General features: G+C 41.8%; 1 long non-coding RNA gene across 1 annotated transcript; it reads right to left on the reverse strand.

Moving 5' to 3' along the window:
- Positions 1–556: 556 nt before the first annotated feature.
- Positions 557–7,926, reverse strand: LOC115070548. The gene is made up of 3 exons (XR_003849707.1): positions 7,691–7,926; positions 7,445–7,515; positions 557–744 (listed from the first exon to the last, which is right to left on the reverse strand). It is a non-coding gene; the product is annotated as an uncharacterized LOC115070548 (long non-coding RNA).
- Between the last annotated feature and the right edge of the window lie 4,556 nt (positions 7,927–12,482).

Below are 12,482 nucleotides of genomic sequence, written 5' to 3' on the forward strand. Positions count from 1 at the left end.
TTTAATCATGAAAAATGATTTGCGAGATTGTTTGACCAACCCTCCTGGAATTTGTTGCCAGTTTTTCTAGACCTCAATAGATGCCCAACCACTGAACATGTTATCTTCTGACTGGCTCTTAATGTTAAAGATCACCTTGAGAACTGATCAGAGAGGTTGTGTCCATATTGTCCCATGAAGGGGGCTAGCTAGCAAGGTGAACTGAAGTGTTGCCTTAAGGGTGAGTCAAGGCCATATTCCATTCCCAAATGTTTCTATTGTTTCAGCCTACTGAACTTTCACCCACTTAAGACCTTCTTTGAACAGTCTGATCAAAAACAAGTTCTTTCAATTTTTTTTTTTTTTTTTTTTTTTTAGATTGTTTGCTTACAGCTAAACCTTTAGACAAGAGGCCAACTCTCAGTAGTCAATTTTAAATAGGTTAACTTTGGACTGAAGAGATTTAAAAAAAAAAAAAAAAAAAAAAAAAAAAAATTTTAAAAAAAACACTCATTTTTCCACCAAAGTTAACCCCATGTTGGCAAACCCTTTGGTATTTGATTAAAAACTACAACTTTCAAACAGATATGTGAATGATGCCAATGTGTTGGCTTTATCTGCTCTCCTGAAGTGTTTCCTCTCTCCCAGGGAGCACCTTAGGGGAATAATGAAAACTTTAATAGGAAGTCATTGCCCCGTCCTGAAGAGAGGAGTTCAGTTTTTCGAATGGTGATGACCCACACATGTGCCTTGGAATGGAGAGACCTGCAAGAGAGAAGGGTCAGGAAGTCAGGGAGGTCATGTAAGGTGAACATCCTATGCCTTCTCCCCTCAGGTCAACATGCATGTTTACTGTGTTTTCAGTATAGACCAAAGGTTGTTTTATAAAAGGAAAACACTCTCTTGAGGGGTTGGAGAGATGGCTCAGCGGTTAAGAACACTGACTGTTCTTGTAGAACACCGGGGTTCGAATCCCAGTACCCACATGGCAGCTAGCAGTTGTCTGTAACTCCAGTTTCAGGGGATCCGACGGCCCTCTTCTGACCTCCACGGGCATTGCACAACATGGGTGCACTTACTTACCTACATGCAGGCATAACACTCATACACATAAAATAGAAATAATAAATAAAATATTATTAAAAAAGGAAAAACACTCTCTTGAAAGTCTCGATTTTGTGTTTTAGGAATGTCCTTCTCCTTGTCTTCTATGACAAAACAAAGTTCAGGAGCCCATTTTCTTCAAGTGGTCCTTTAGTATTTGTGGAACATAGGGAAAGAATAGAGAGCTTTTTGACAAAATGGTAGAGGAATAGAGAGAGGGGCTGTTGTAAAACTGTGCTAGGAAATGATTGTTTGAACTTTAAACTGCTGGTGAAAAGAGGTGAGTAATGTTCCCAGACCTTGGAAGTATGTGGAACACAGTTTAGGAGCTATGTAAATGAGTAGATAGCCAACAAAAAACACATACTCTTTGGTCCCCTAAAGAGTTTACATGGTCTCACCTGGTCATGTAATTACATGTAAACTTAAGGGATCAAGTACATGAACCAGGAAGCCAGGCCTGGGCATACATCTATACTCCAGTGTGTGGGAGGTGGAAGGAGGAGGATCAGGCATTTAAAGTTGTCCTCGATTACCCAGTAAGTTTGAGGCCAGTAACTGGATTTTGTTTTTAGCCATGGGTCCCTTTGTCAAGATACCATACATATATGCAAATGTTTCCTAATCTGAAAAAATCCAAACTCTGAGAGATTTCTGGTTTTAAGCGTTTTAGATAAGGGATAATCAAGCTGTTTTACAATTGTGCATGTGTGTATGTATGTATGTGTTTGTGTATGTGTTGCTATATAAGATGCAGGTGCAAACAATATCCTGTATATATGTCTGATAGTATGTTACTCCAATAGTTTTATTAAAACCAGTCATCTTATTTCAACAGGATAGATTCCCAGGACTGCAATTGCTAAGCCAAGGGGTGTGTGTATTTTATGTATGTATGTATGTATATATGTATGTATGTATGTATGTATTTATTTATGTTTGTTTGAGTCAGGGTCTCCCTATAGCCCCAGCTAACCTAGAACTCACTCTGTAGACCAGGTTCTCCTCGATCATCATACAGAGATCTGTCAGCCTCTGTTTCCTAAGTGCTCAGATTAAAGCCACTCTGCCTGACCAACAACTGTAATCATAACTGGCAAAATATTAAAATTCTTTCATTCAAATTCAGGAACTACATGTGAACTTTTAATTAATGTTCAGTCTATTGAACATTATCACTTCCTTAGAAGCCTTCTTTATTCCTACTCTCAAACACTGGCCGTTTCCCTTCCTGAAGAGAATCACACTTGTGACTCTTAGCACCACCGAGCTTTTTTTTTTTTTTTTTTTTTTTTTTTTTTTTTTTTTTGGACACTGCCTTTGTGACATTTTCTCTGGGTGTAGTTCACCCGCTTTTGTTGCTATAAATTAGTTCATTGGGTTTATCTTATGTCCATTCATTCTTCACTCTGCTATTCGTAGACTTTGAGGTCCTTTAGAAAAGAAACCTGCCGCCAGACCCATCTTTGAGTTACTCAAAATTCAGATGATTACAACATTTCTGTTTACACAAATCATTGAGTTTTAACTGTTTGACAGGACCACAACAGACCTATATCAATAAGAGTCTAGCGATCTCTGTGCAGATAAACATCAATACTAATGAATACTATTTGGGTAAAGTTGTCTAGGAGGCTTAAGCTACATCAGTCTAGAGCATTATCCAACGTATATTCTGTACTTCATCCAATTCTCTTTAATTAATACAAGTTGTGCATGGCGGCACATGCCTGGGAAGAGAATTATGAACCAAACAGAACAAATTGACATCATTACAGTACTTAGGTCATAGGTGATAAGATAAATGTAAACACAAATTAAGTAATGTAGATTACTTTTAGTTAGATGCACTTTTATTTAATCACATGAAGAAATCAAATGAGGTAACACTATGTGGAACTACGAGAAGAGAGGAGATAAGTTTAGAAGGAACTGGTCATGTGAAGACTGAAGTATACATCTCTAGGATTACATACTAGAGAAACATCCTACACAGAGGCCTTGAAGAGGGATGGGCTTCAGGACACAGGAAGACCAGTTCATCCACACCAATGTGGACAGAGGCAAGTGGAAGAAAGGCAGGCAGGCAGCAGCGGATCATTTAGGGCCTTGAAGTGCTTTAATTATAAATGCAGTGGTGAACCAGAAAAGAAGATGCACCACATAGATCTTCCTTTAAGGAGGATTTGATGCCCAGGCATGAAAGAATGGTCGGCAAATAACCTTGAGTTGACAGTTTTTTCAAAGTTTGTCTTCATTACACAACCTGTTCTTTGCTGCTGCTGTTGTTTGTGGTCCTTCCTGCCTTCCTCCCCTCTCTCCTTTCTTCTCTCTTTTTAAAATATGTATATTTAAATTTTTTATTTTATGTGTATGAGTATTTTGCTGGCATGTAAGTATGTGCATGCAACGTTTTTGGAGGCCAGAAGAGGGTATAGGATCCCCTGGAACTGGAGTTACAGATGGCTGTTAGACACCATATAGGTGCTGGGAAGAGAACACAGGTCCTCTGCAAGAGCAGCCAGTACCCTTAACTGCTGAGCCATCTCTCCAACCCCTTGTTCTTTCCAGAGTCTTTCTTTTTAACCCAAATTGCCCTGGAACTCATGATCCTCCTGCCTCAGCCTCCCAAGTTTTGGGGTCACAGGTGTGCCCCTCCTTGTCTCACCTGGGTGGTCGCATTCTTGCCCTCTCTGTCCTGAGGACTGTTCTAGCCACCTGCAGCGGTCCATTCCCCCACTGTTGCCAGCTTGCTGCTGCCTGGTGCTTTTTGAACATGGGTTTCTCAGGTTTTCTCTAGGCATTCTTTACACTTTGCCCACCTAAATTCTACTACTTCACAGGGCTCTGGGAAAGAGCTGCTTCCTCACAGCAGGTCTCCTTAATCCTGCCTCCTTGCCTAGGGAGGCTAATTCTGCTAATTATGTATTCACATAAATCCCTTGGTTTTCTTACACAGCATTTCTAATTGCACTGTGATTTTTCATTAACCAACTTTTTCATTGAGGGGCAGGAATTGGCCTGTCCTGTTTTCTGCCTCATCCTTGTTCCTTACACAGTAACTGGAACAGAAGGTACACAATAAATATTTGTTGGATGAATGAACTTGCCCTTAGTGGATCCACGTTGGCAGTTAGGGTCAATTACTTTAAGTGCTCATAAAACATGTTTTTAATATTCTATGCCAAAATCTTTCCAGGGATCATTGAAGATTATTTTTGTGGTACTGGGGTGTTGAACCCAGGGCTTCTAATGTGCTAAATGAGCAATTGTCCACTAAGCTACATTTTCGTGTTTTTAAAAAATATTTTATTAGTTTTTTTTTTTTATTTTATATGTATGAGTATATTGTCTGCATGTATGTAAGCACACCTGTGTTTTACAGTGCCCACAAAGGTCAGAAGACAGTGTTGGATCCCTTGGAACTGGAGTTATGGATGGTAGTTAGCCATCATGTGGGTGCTGTGAACCAAACCAAACCTGGTTCCTCTGCAAAAGTAGCCAGTGTTCTTAACAGTTAAACTACTTCTCCAGTCCCTCATTTTCATGTTTTTGAGACAGGCTCTCATTAAGTTGTCCAATGCCCAGTCTGACCTTACTCTGTTTTTTTTAGTTTTGCTGTTGTTGGGTTTTGCTGTTGTTTATTTGCTTGTTCTTTTGAGACAGGGTCCCACTCTATAGCCCCAGCTATTAGCTTTGATTTGTGATCTTCCTGTATCAGCCTCCAGAGTAGCTGGGATTACTGGCTTATGTCATTGGTATCTGGCTCATTAAAGATTTTCAAACTATAGTTTTTAGAATCTCATTTTTCTTTTCCTTTCTTTTAAAAAATCTCATTTTTCTACACAGAAAATATGTGTATGTAATTCTCAGCCTGGACATGGTGGTACATGCCTTTAATCACAGCATGCAGGAGGCAGAGGCAGTGGATCGCTATGAGTTTGATGCCATCCTGGTCTACATGGTCAGCACCCCATAAAATTGATACGGTAACACACACCTATAATCCCAGCACTCAAGAGGTGTATGTAAATGCATCATATGTGTGCGTGATGCCTCCTAGGCCAAAGGGCATTGGATCCCCTAGAGCTGGAGTTACAGGTAGTTGTGAGACTCCTTGTGGGCGCTGGAAAATGAACCTGGGTCCTATCTAAGAGCAGTAAGTTCTCTTAACAGGTGAGCCATCTCTTCAGGCCCCCATTTTCTTTCTCTTAACCTTAGTGTTTAAAATTTATATTAAAATCTCACCATAAATTATAAATTCCAACTCTGCTTCAAAATTTAAAAGCATTCATTTTTGCAATTATTCCTTTTTTTTTTCTTTTTGATCTTTTTGAGACAGGGTCTCCCTGTAGCCCCAGCTGGCCTGGAACTCACTATATAGACCAGGCTGGCCTTGAACTCCCAGAGATCCACCTACCTCTGCCTCCTGAATGCTGGGATTAAAGGCGTGCCATCACCATGCCCGGCGCAATCATTCCTTTTACATATATTTCTTTCCTTTCTCTTTTTTTTTTTTGAGACAGGGTCTCCCTGTAGCCCCAGCTGCCCTGGAACACACTATGTAGACCAGACTGGCCTTGAACTCACAGATGTCTTCCTGCCTCTGCCTCCTGAGTGCTGGGATTAAAGGCATGAGCCACCATGCCTGGCCCTTTTATGTATATTTCTAAAATTAGTGTTTTTAATTTTTTTTTCAGACAGGTCTCACATATCCCAGGCTGGTCTGGGATTTGCTATGCAGCTGACCTTGAACTAATTGTCCTGTCTCTACCTCCTAAGTGCTAGGATTACAGGTATGCACCACCACCCCTGGTTTATATGATGGCAGGTACTAAATCCAGGACATCATGCATGCTAGCAAGCACTTTACCAACTAAGACATATCTTCAGTTCCCCATCTTTGTTTAGAGATAAGGTTTACACTCCGTTATCCCACAGCCCTACAATGAAAAAAACTTCCTACCAAGTAGTACATAAAAGTGAGACCAGGTGGGTGGAGATATGTTTTGGACCAAGCATTAGGTCTTTCCACACTTCTCAGATCACATTGTGTAAAGAGCAGCCCCTTTACTAGAACTTCTTTTACTTAGCCTGAATCAGTGCCTCTGGATTCTGTATAGCCATCAGGCTGGCTGGGGAAAAGTTCTGAAAAAAATGACTTTTTAATGCTATGTATTTTGTTTCCTTTGAATGTCATATTTTTTATTTTTCTTAAAAAATTTTTTTTTACTTTTCTGGTCTTTTTATTTATTTGTTTATTTTTGAGACAAGGTTTCCCTGTAGCCCCAGCTGGCCTGAACTTGCTATGTAGACCAGACTGGCCTGGAACTCACAGAGAACTTCCTGCCTCTGTGCACTCCCCCCTCGAACTCCCCGGTGCTGGAATGTAGTGGCATGTACCACTATATTTGGCCTTTTTATTTATTTTTATTCAAACATTTAAAAATATTTATTTATTGCCAGGCGTGGTGGCACACACCTTTAATCCCAGCACTCGGGAGGCAGAGGCAGGTGGATCTCTGTGAGTTCAAGGTCAGCCTGATCCACATAGTGAGTTCCAGGCTAGCTGGGGCTACAGGGAGACCCTGTCTCAAAAAGACCGAAAAAAAAAAAAATTATTTATTGTGTTTGGGGGGTGGCGCATGCTGAGGTCAGAGCACAATTTGCAGGAGTTGGTTCTCTCCTTCTACCATGTGGTTTTTGGGATGGAAGAAGGTTGCCAGCCTTAATGGCAAGTGCCCTTAGTCACTAAACCATTTTGCTGATCCCTTCTTTTATTTTTTAATGCTGTATCAGTTATTCAAAACATTGTTACAAAGACTTGATCCCATATCTCAGGTCCCAGGCCAGACTGTGTCTCAAAAAAACCCAAAATAAATAAATTAAATAAATAGGTTGATAGATAAATAAATAATACTTAAGGCCAAACAGAGAAATGTTAAGTCTTGATTATTTGGCCAGCATGGCAGCCTGGGTTTCCTCTCTCTGGGAAACAACTTGCTCCTTTGCTTTCTGACTGTATACTGTGAAGTTCTCCTTTAAACCACCCCCAGCCCAAGTGATCTAACCCAAACAGATCAATTATGCATGTCATCTCATTTCTTCCACTCAAATCCTTGTTTCTCACCAGCAAACAAAACATCTTTTTACAACAGAATACCACCCTGGGCCAGGACCAGAATTATAGTCACGAGGCCAGGCCGACAACTATGCACTGACTACGTGACCGGTAGTCAGGCAGTAAAAGTTCAGGGATTCCTTCTTCCTGTGCAGTCCTCCCTGGAAGATGCATCTAGCAGGTCAGTGGTCAGAGGAAGTGCTTTTAACTTCTGGCTCTCCCACTGTGTGGCCCTGTTACCTTTGACATACTGCTCTGTCTGCAAGCTTCAGTTTCCAAGAAATAGGGTTAAATCCTTCCTTCCCTGGAGGCTGTGAGGAGAAAAGTGAAAAAAGGTGACTTACCCAGAGCATGTAGGGCCTCTGGTGATGAGCGTGTCTTTTCTTTCTGCTTTACCTTTTTCCAGTCTCCCTCCATCCTCTGGATGGGTTTTATTACTTTAGTTTTACTTTATAAAATGGAAAATTTGAACTTAATAAAACTTACTATTTCAGGCATGGTGGCTCTGTCTGGTAATCCCAGGACCAGGCAAGTGGAGACAGGGTGATCAAGAGCTCAAGGCCAGTTATATGTAGTGAAACATTTTAAAAAATTAATCAATGAATTAAAACCAAGAAATGAAATGACCTGAAATAAAAGCTAAGTATTATGCTGTTCCCTGTCTGTCACAGCACTCTACAAACTGAAACAGAAGGTAAAATGTGTGGTTCTTTGGGCACCGGGCTGAGAATTTCTCTGACCTCTAAACTATGCTTGAATTCCAGAGAGGAGTTGTTTTTCTAGCTGGGAATTAGGCAAGCTTTTCCTGGAGCTTTCCCCAGGCAGCAAGGGTGAAGGCCAAGGGCTGAGGGCTAAAGGTGAAAGGGGCTTCCCTTCTAGAAGGCGTGGATTTTGCTTCTCAAGACTTCTGGATGCAGCAGGGCGTGCATGCCTTTGATCTCAGCATTCAGAGGCAGAGACAGACAGATCTCTGTGAGTTCAAGGCTAGCCTGGCCTACATTCCAGACCAGCTGTGGCTATAGGGAGACCCTATCTCAAAAAGATCTTGATGCTGACTCATCTCCAAAGGAAGAAAGAAACTGCTGAGGCCCTCAGAAACACATTCAAGCATGGGCATGGTGGGGCATATTAATAATCCCAGTTCTAGGGAGGTGGAGATAAGAGGCCAGCCTGGGCTACATGATATCATATTTTTAAAAAATATTTTATTTATTATTTTTATTTTGTGTGTTTGCTTGTATCGCCTGCATGTAGGTAAGTGCACTCATGTCGTGCAATGCCTGTGGAGGACAGAAGAGGCTGTCGGATCCCCTGGAACTCAGCTAGAATTACAGTTGTATGTCAGCCATCCAACCTGGGTGTTGGGAATGAACTAGGGTCCTCTGCAAAAGGAGTAAGTGTTCTTAACCGCTGAGCCATCTCTCCAGCCCTGACATCATTTTTTTTTTTTTTTTTTAAAAAGGAAGGATGAGATAGAGGAAGGAAATATAAAATACATACTGGAAGCCCAAAGTGAAAAAGGCTATGCTGCTAAAACCTGATGTGGCAGTGCACACCTGGAGTTCCAGCTATTGGGAGACTGAGGCAGGAGAATCACTTGAGCTCAGGAGTTCAGGGTCAGCCTGGGCAACATAACATCTGAAAATCTAAATAATTAATAGGGTAATAACAAATAGAGGAAGGAAATATAAAATACATACTGGAAGCCCAAAGTGAAAAAGGCTATGCTGCTAAAACCTGATGTGGCAGTGCACACCTGGAGTTCCAGCTATTGGGAGACTGAGGCAGGAGAATCACTTGAGCTCAGGAGTTCAGGGTCAGCCTGGGCAACATAACATCTGAAAATCTAAATAATTAATAGGGTAATAACAAAGAAACACACTTGCTGTTCCTATGTTCTGGTCACTGTGTTGTCAGCTGGTACTTTTTGCTTTGTCTGTTTGAGCCAGGATCTCACTGCAGCCCAGGCTGGCCTCCATCTAAGTGATGCTCCTGTCTCTGCTCCTGGGTGCTGGGTGTGTATAGTGCAGTATTCCTGTAATCCCAGCACTTGGGGGACTGAGGCAGGAGGATTATCATTAGCTGGAGACCATCTTAGACTACACAGTATGTTCCAAGTCGGTGGCACAAGCTTTTAATCACAGCACTTGGGAGGCAGAGGCAGACAGATCTCTGTAAGTTCAAAGTCAGTTTGGTCTACTATGAATCAAGTTCCAAGACAACCAGGGCTGCATAGTAAGTCCTTGTATCAAACAAACAAAAAAATCTAAGAAAATACAACACAGAGGCTGGAGAGATGGCTCAGTGTTTAAGAGCACTGTGTTCTTCCAGAAGCTCTGGGTTCAGTTCCTATCACCCAAATGGCAGCTAGCAGCCATCTTTAACTCCATTTCTAGGGAATCTGATACCCTCTTCTGGCTTCAGGTAACAGGCACACACATGGTATACTTAGATATACTCAGACACATCACATAGAAATAAATAGGATATTTTTTAAAGACTATAATACAAAACAAAACAAAAAAGAAACAACAGCAACAAAAACCCCACACAAAGCAATTGAAGAAATACAAGAGTTGAGTCATTGTAATAAACATTGGAAATGAGATAATTACAGTTAACCCATCAAACAGCTATGTTACTGGGCAGGAAAAGAGTATACAATATGCTTAAGCCAAGTTTCTCAATATATTGTTTCCTTCCTTCCCTACTTAAAAAAAAAATTACTCTGAGTGTAATGACACGTGCCTTTAATCCCAGCACTCAGGAGGCAGAGGCTGGTGGATCTCTGTAAATTGGAGGCCAGCCTGGTCTACATAGTGAGTTCCAGGCCAGCCCTACTACAGGGACACCCTGTCTCAAAAAGACTGAAAAAAACAAAAATTACACATGTAATTCACTAAATGTTCTCTGTAAAAGTCTCAGCAGAAAGTCACTGTCCAGGCTGTTCCAGCTCCCAGACCTAAAGTCCTCTTTGGTGTATATTCCAAACCATTTTCAAATTAAAGTTTCATTACTGCTATCATTAAGTTGTTCTGTTAGGAAAAAAAAGGGGGTGGGGCTTGGAAAGAGCAAGGAGAAAGTGGGCCTCAGTAACTACAAGCCCCTTTTTGTAGGAAGCTTTCCGAAGTGCGGTGGGCAGGACTGGAAGTGGAGCAGTGGGTGGTTCCCAGGGCAGGGCATCTGGCCACCTTCACCTAGGCGAACACTGCTGATTGACAGGCTTTGGCTCTGGCACTGACTGTCTCGCCAGGCAGAGCCGGCCAAACCCAGGAGTCACAATGGCTAGCATCTTTTCATTCTTTATTTTCATTCTTCTTACTCATCTGTCCCCCTGCCTTGGTAATGGCTGGAAAAGGAGTTTCTCTTCCACAATCTACCAAGGGATCTTTCTTTTCTTCTCTTTCCCTAGGTTAATGTCAAAAGCATGGCCAGGCCAGGCCAGGCCAGAGAATATTACATCAGAGATACTGCTGCTATATTTACCCCCACTTGCCTTTCAAGCAAAGCAATTTGTATGATGAAAAACTGCAGAGACAAACTGTCCTAGCTTTCTTTCAGAGAAGAAATGCTTTGAATTTTAAAGCTGCGTATGGTTTTGCTCTGCATCTTTCTCTAAGAGCTAAATTTATTTTTCCACTTTCTTTTAACTTTTAAAATACTCTCTGAGGGGGTGGACTGAGTAGCTCAGTTGTGAGACCTTGCTTAGCATGCTTGAGGCCCTGAGTTCGACCCCCAATGCTGCAAAAAGATAAAATAAGATACACAGAGGTTAAAGAAATGTATTACTTCAGCCTAGGCCTGGAGACCTGCAGTAGCTGTTCAGGCTCCAGGCTATCATACAACCCCTGAGAAGAGACTAAATAATCATGAGAATACAAAGTCTTTGTTAAACTTGCTCTGGCCTGAAGATCCCATACCAGTTCCCACCACCCCTATGTGGATCAACTATCTTTTATTATCCAAGCCTCAGTTTTCTGCTCCTGAGTAAAGTTGAGCAGATCAGTTCTAGTTCACTGGAGGGGTATGTATTGTGAAGAGAATAAATGTGGCAAAACTAAATAAGGTCTGAAAGCCCAGCATAGTGGCCGCTCTTCTGAAATCCTAGCACTTGAGAGGGAGAGGCAAGATCAGGAGTTGGAGACCATCCTGGGCTACTAGAGACCCTGTCTTAAAAACAAAGCCAATCTAAAGTCCTAGAGGGTAGCAATTAATTCAGCTTTGATTTAATTCAACAATGACTCTTTATTATTTTTCTTTTCTTTTATTATTGTTTTAGACAGGGTCTCCCTGTAGCCCCAGCTGGCCTAGAACATACTATGTAAGACCAGACTGGCCTTGATCTCACAGAGATTCACCTGCCTTTGCCTCCTGAGTGCCCTCCTCAGTGCTGGGATTAAAGGCTTAGCATGCCCGGCTCTCTTCTTTGTTCTTAAATGCAGACTTTACTATGTTGCCCAGCCTAGGCTCCCACTTGGGAACTCAAGTAGCTGCCCCCTCCACAAGCTTGCCAGCACTGTGACCATAGAGATGGGCCACTGTGTCAGCACCAGCCTCGGCTGCTGTGGCAGAAGGCATCACCCATGGTAGGACACTGTACCTTTTTTGTTTGTTTCTCTTTTCTTTGTCTCTGTCTCTGTCTCTGTCTCTCTCTCTCTCTTTCTCTCTCTTTCCTTCTTTTCTTTCTTTGTTTCGTTCTTTGGAACAGAATTTTAGCACTCTGGAGAGATTGAATTTTGGACCTCAGGCATGCTGGTCAAGCACTCTACCACTGAGCTACATTCCACAGTGAGACAGGATTTTGATATATAATCCACACTGGCCTCAATCTCACTATGTAACCCAGGCTGGCCCTAAAATTTACAATTCACAGCAAATCTCCTGCCTCAGCCTCCTGAATATTGGGGTTAAAAGCCTGAGCCACCACGCCTGCAGCTGTTACCTTAAAGGGTTTAAGATAAATTTATGAAGAACCATAATCACAGATAGCAAATAAGAGCCTCAAGTTTCACAAGAAGAAATACTGAAGGAATAAGAAAGCGATTAGGGGACATTTGTGGAGGAGCCACGGGTTCAAGATGTGCTGGAGGAACAATGCCTCGCAGTCTGACCCTGGTTGGGAGCCATGGGACACGAACTGCTCATATGGGGAGGTTAAGAAGGCTGAGTTAATCTCATGGACAATGCAGTGTTATGGATATTTTTATATAAAATTTCTTACATTTTTATCTATTGTGTGTGTGTGTGCGTGTGTGTGTGTGTGTGTGTGTGTGTGTGT

The sequence above is a fragment of the Nannospalax galili genome, unplaced genomic scaffold, assembly GCF_000622305.1.
Source record: "Nannospalax galili isolate Female #2095 unplaced genomic scaffold, S.galili_v1.0 scaffold475, whole genome shotgun sequence".
NCBI lineage: Eukaryota > Metazoa > Chordata > Mammalia > Rodentia > Spalacidae > Nannospalax > Nannospalax galili.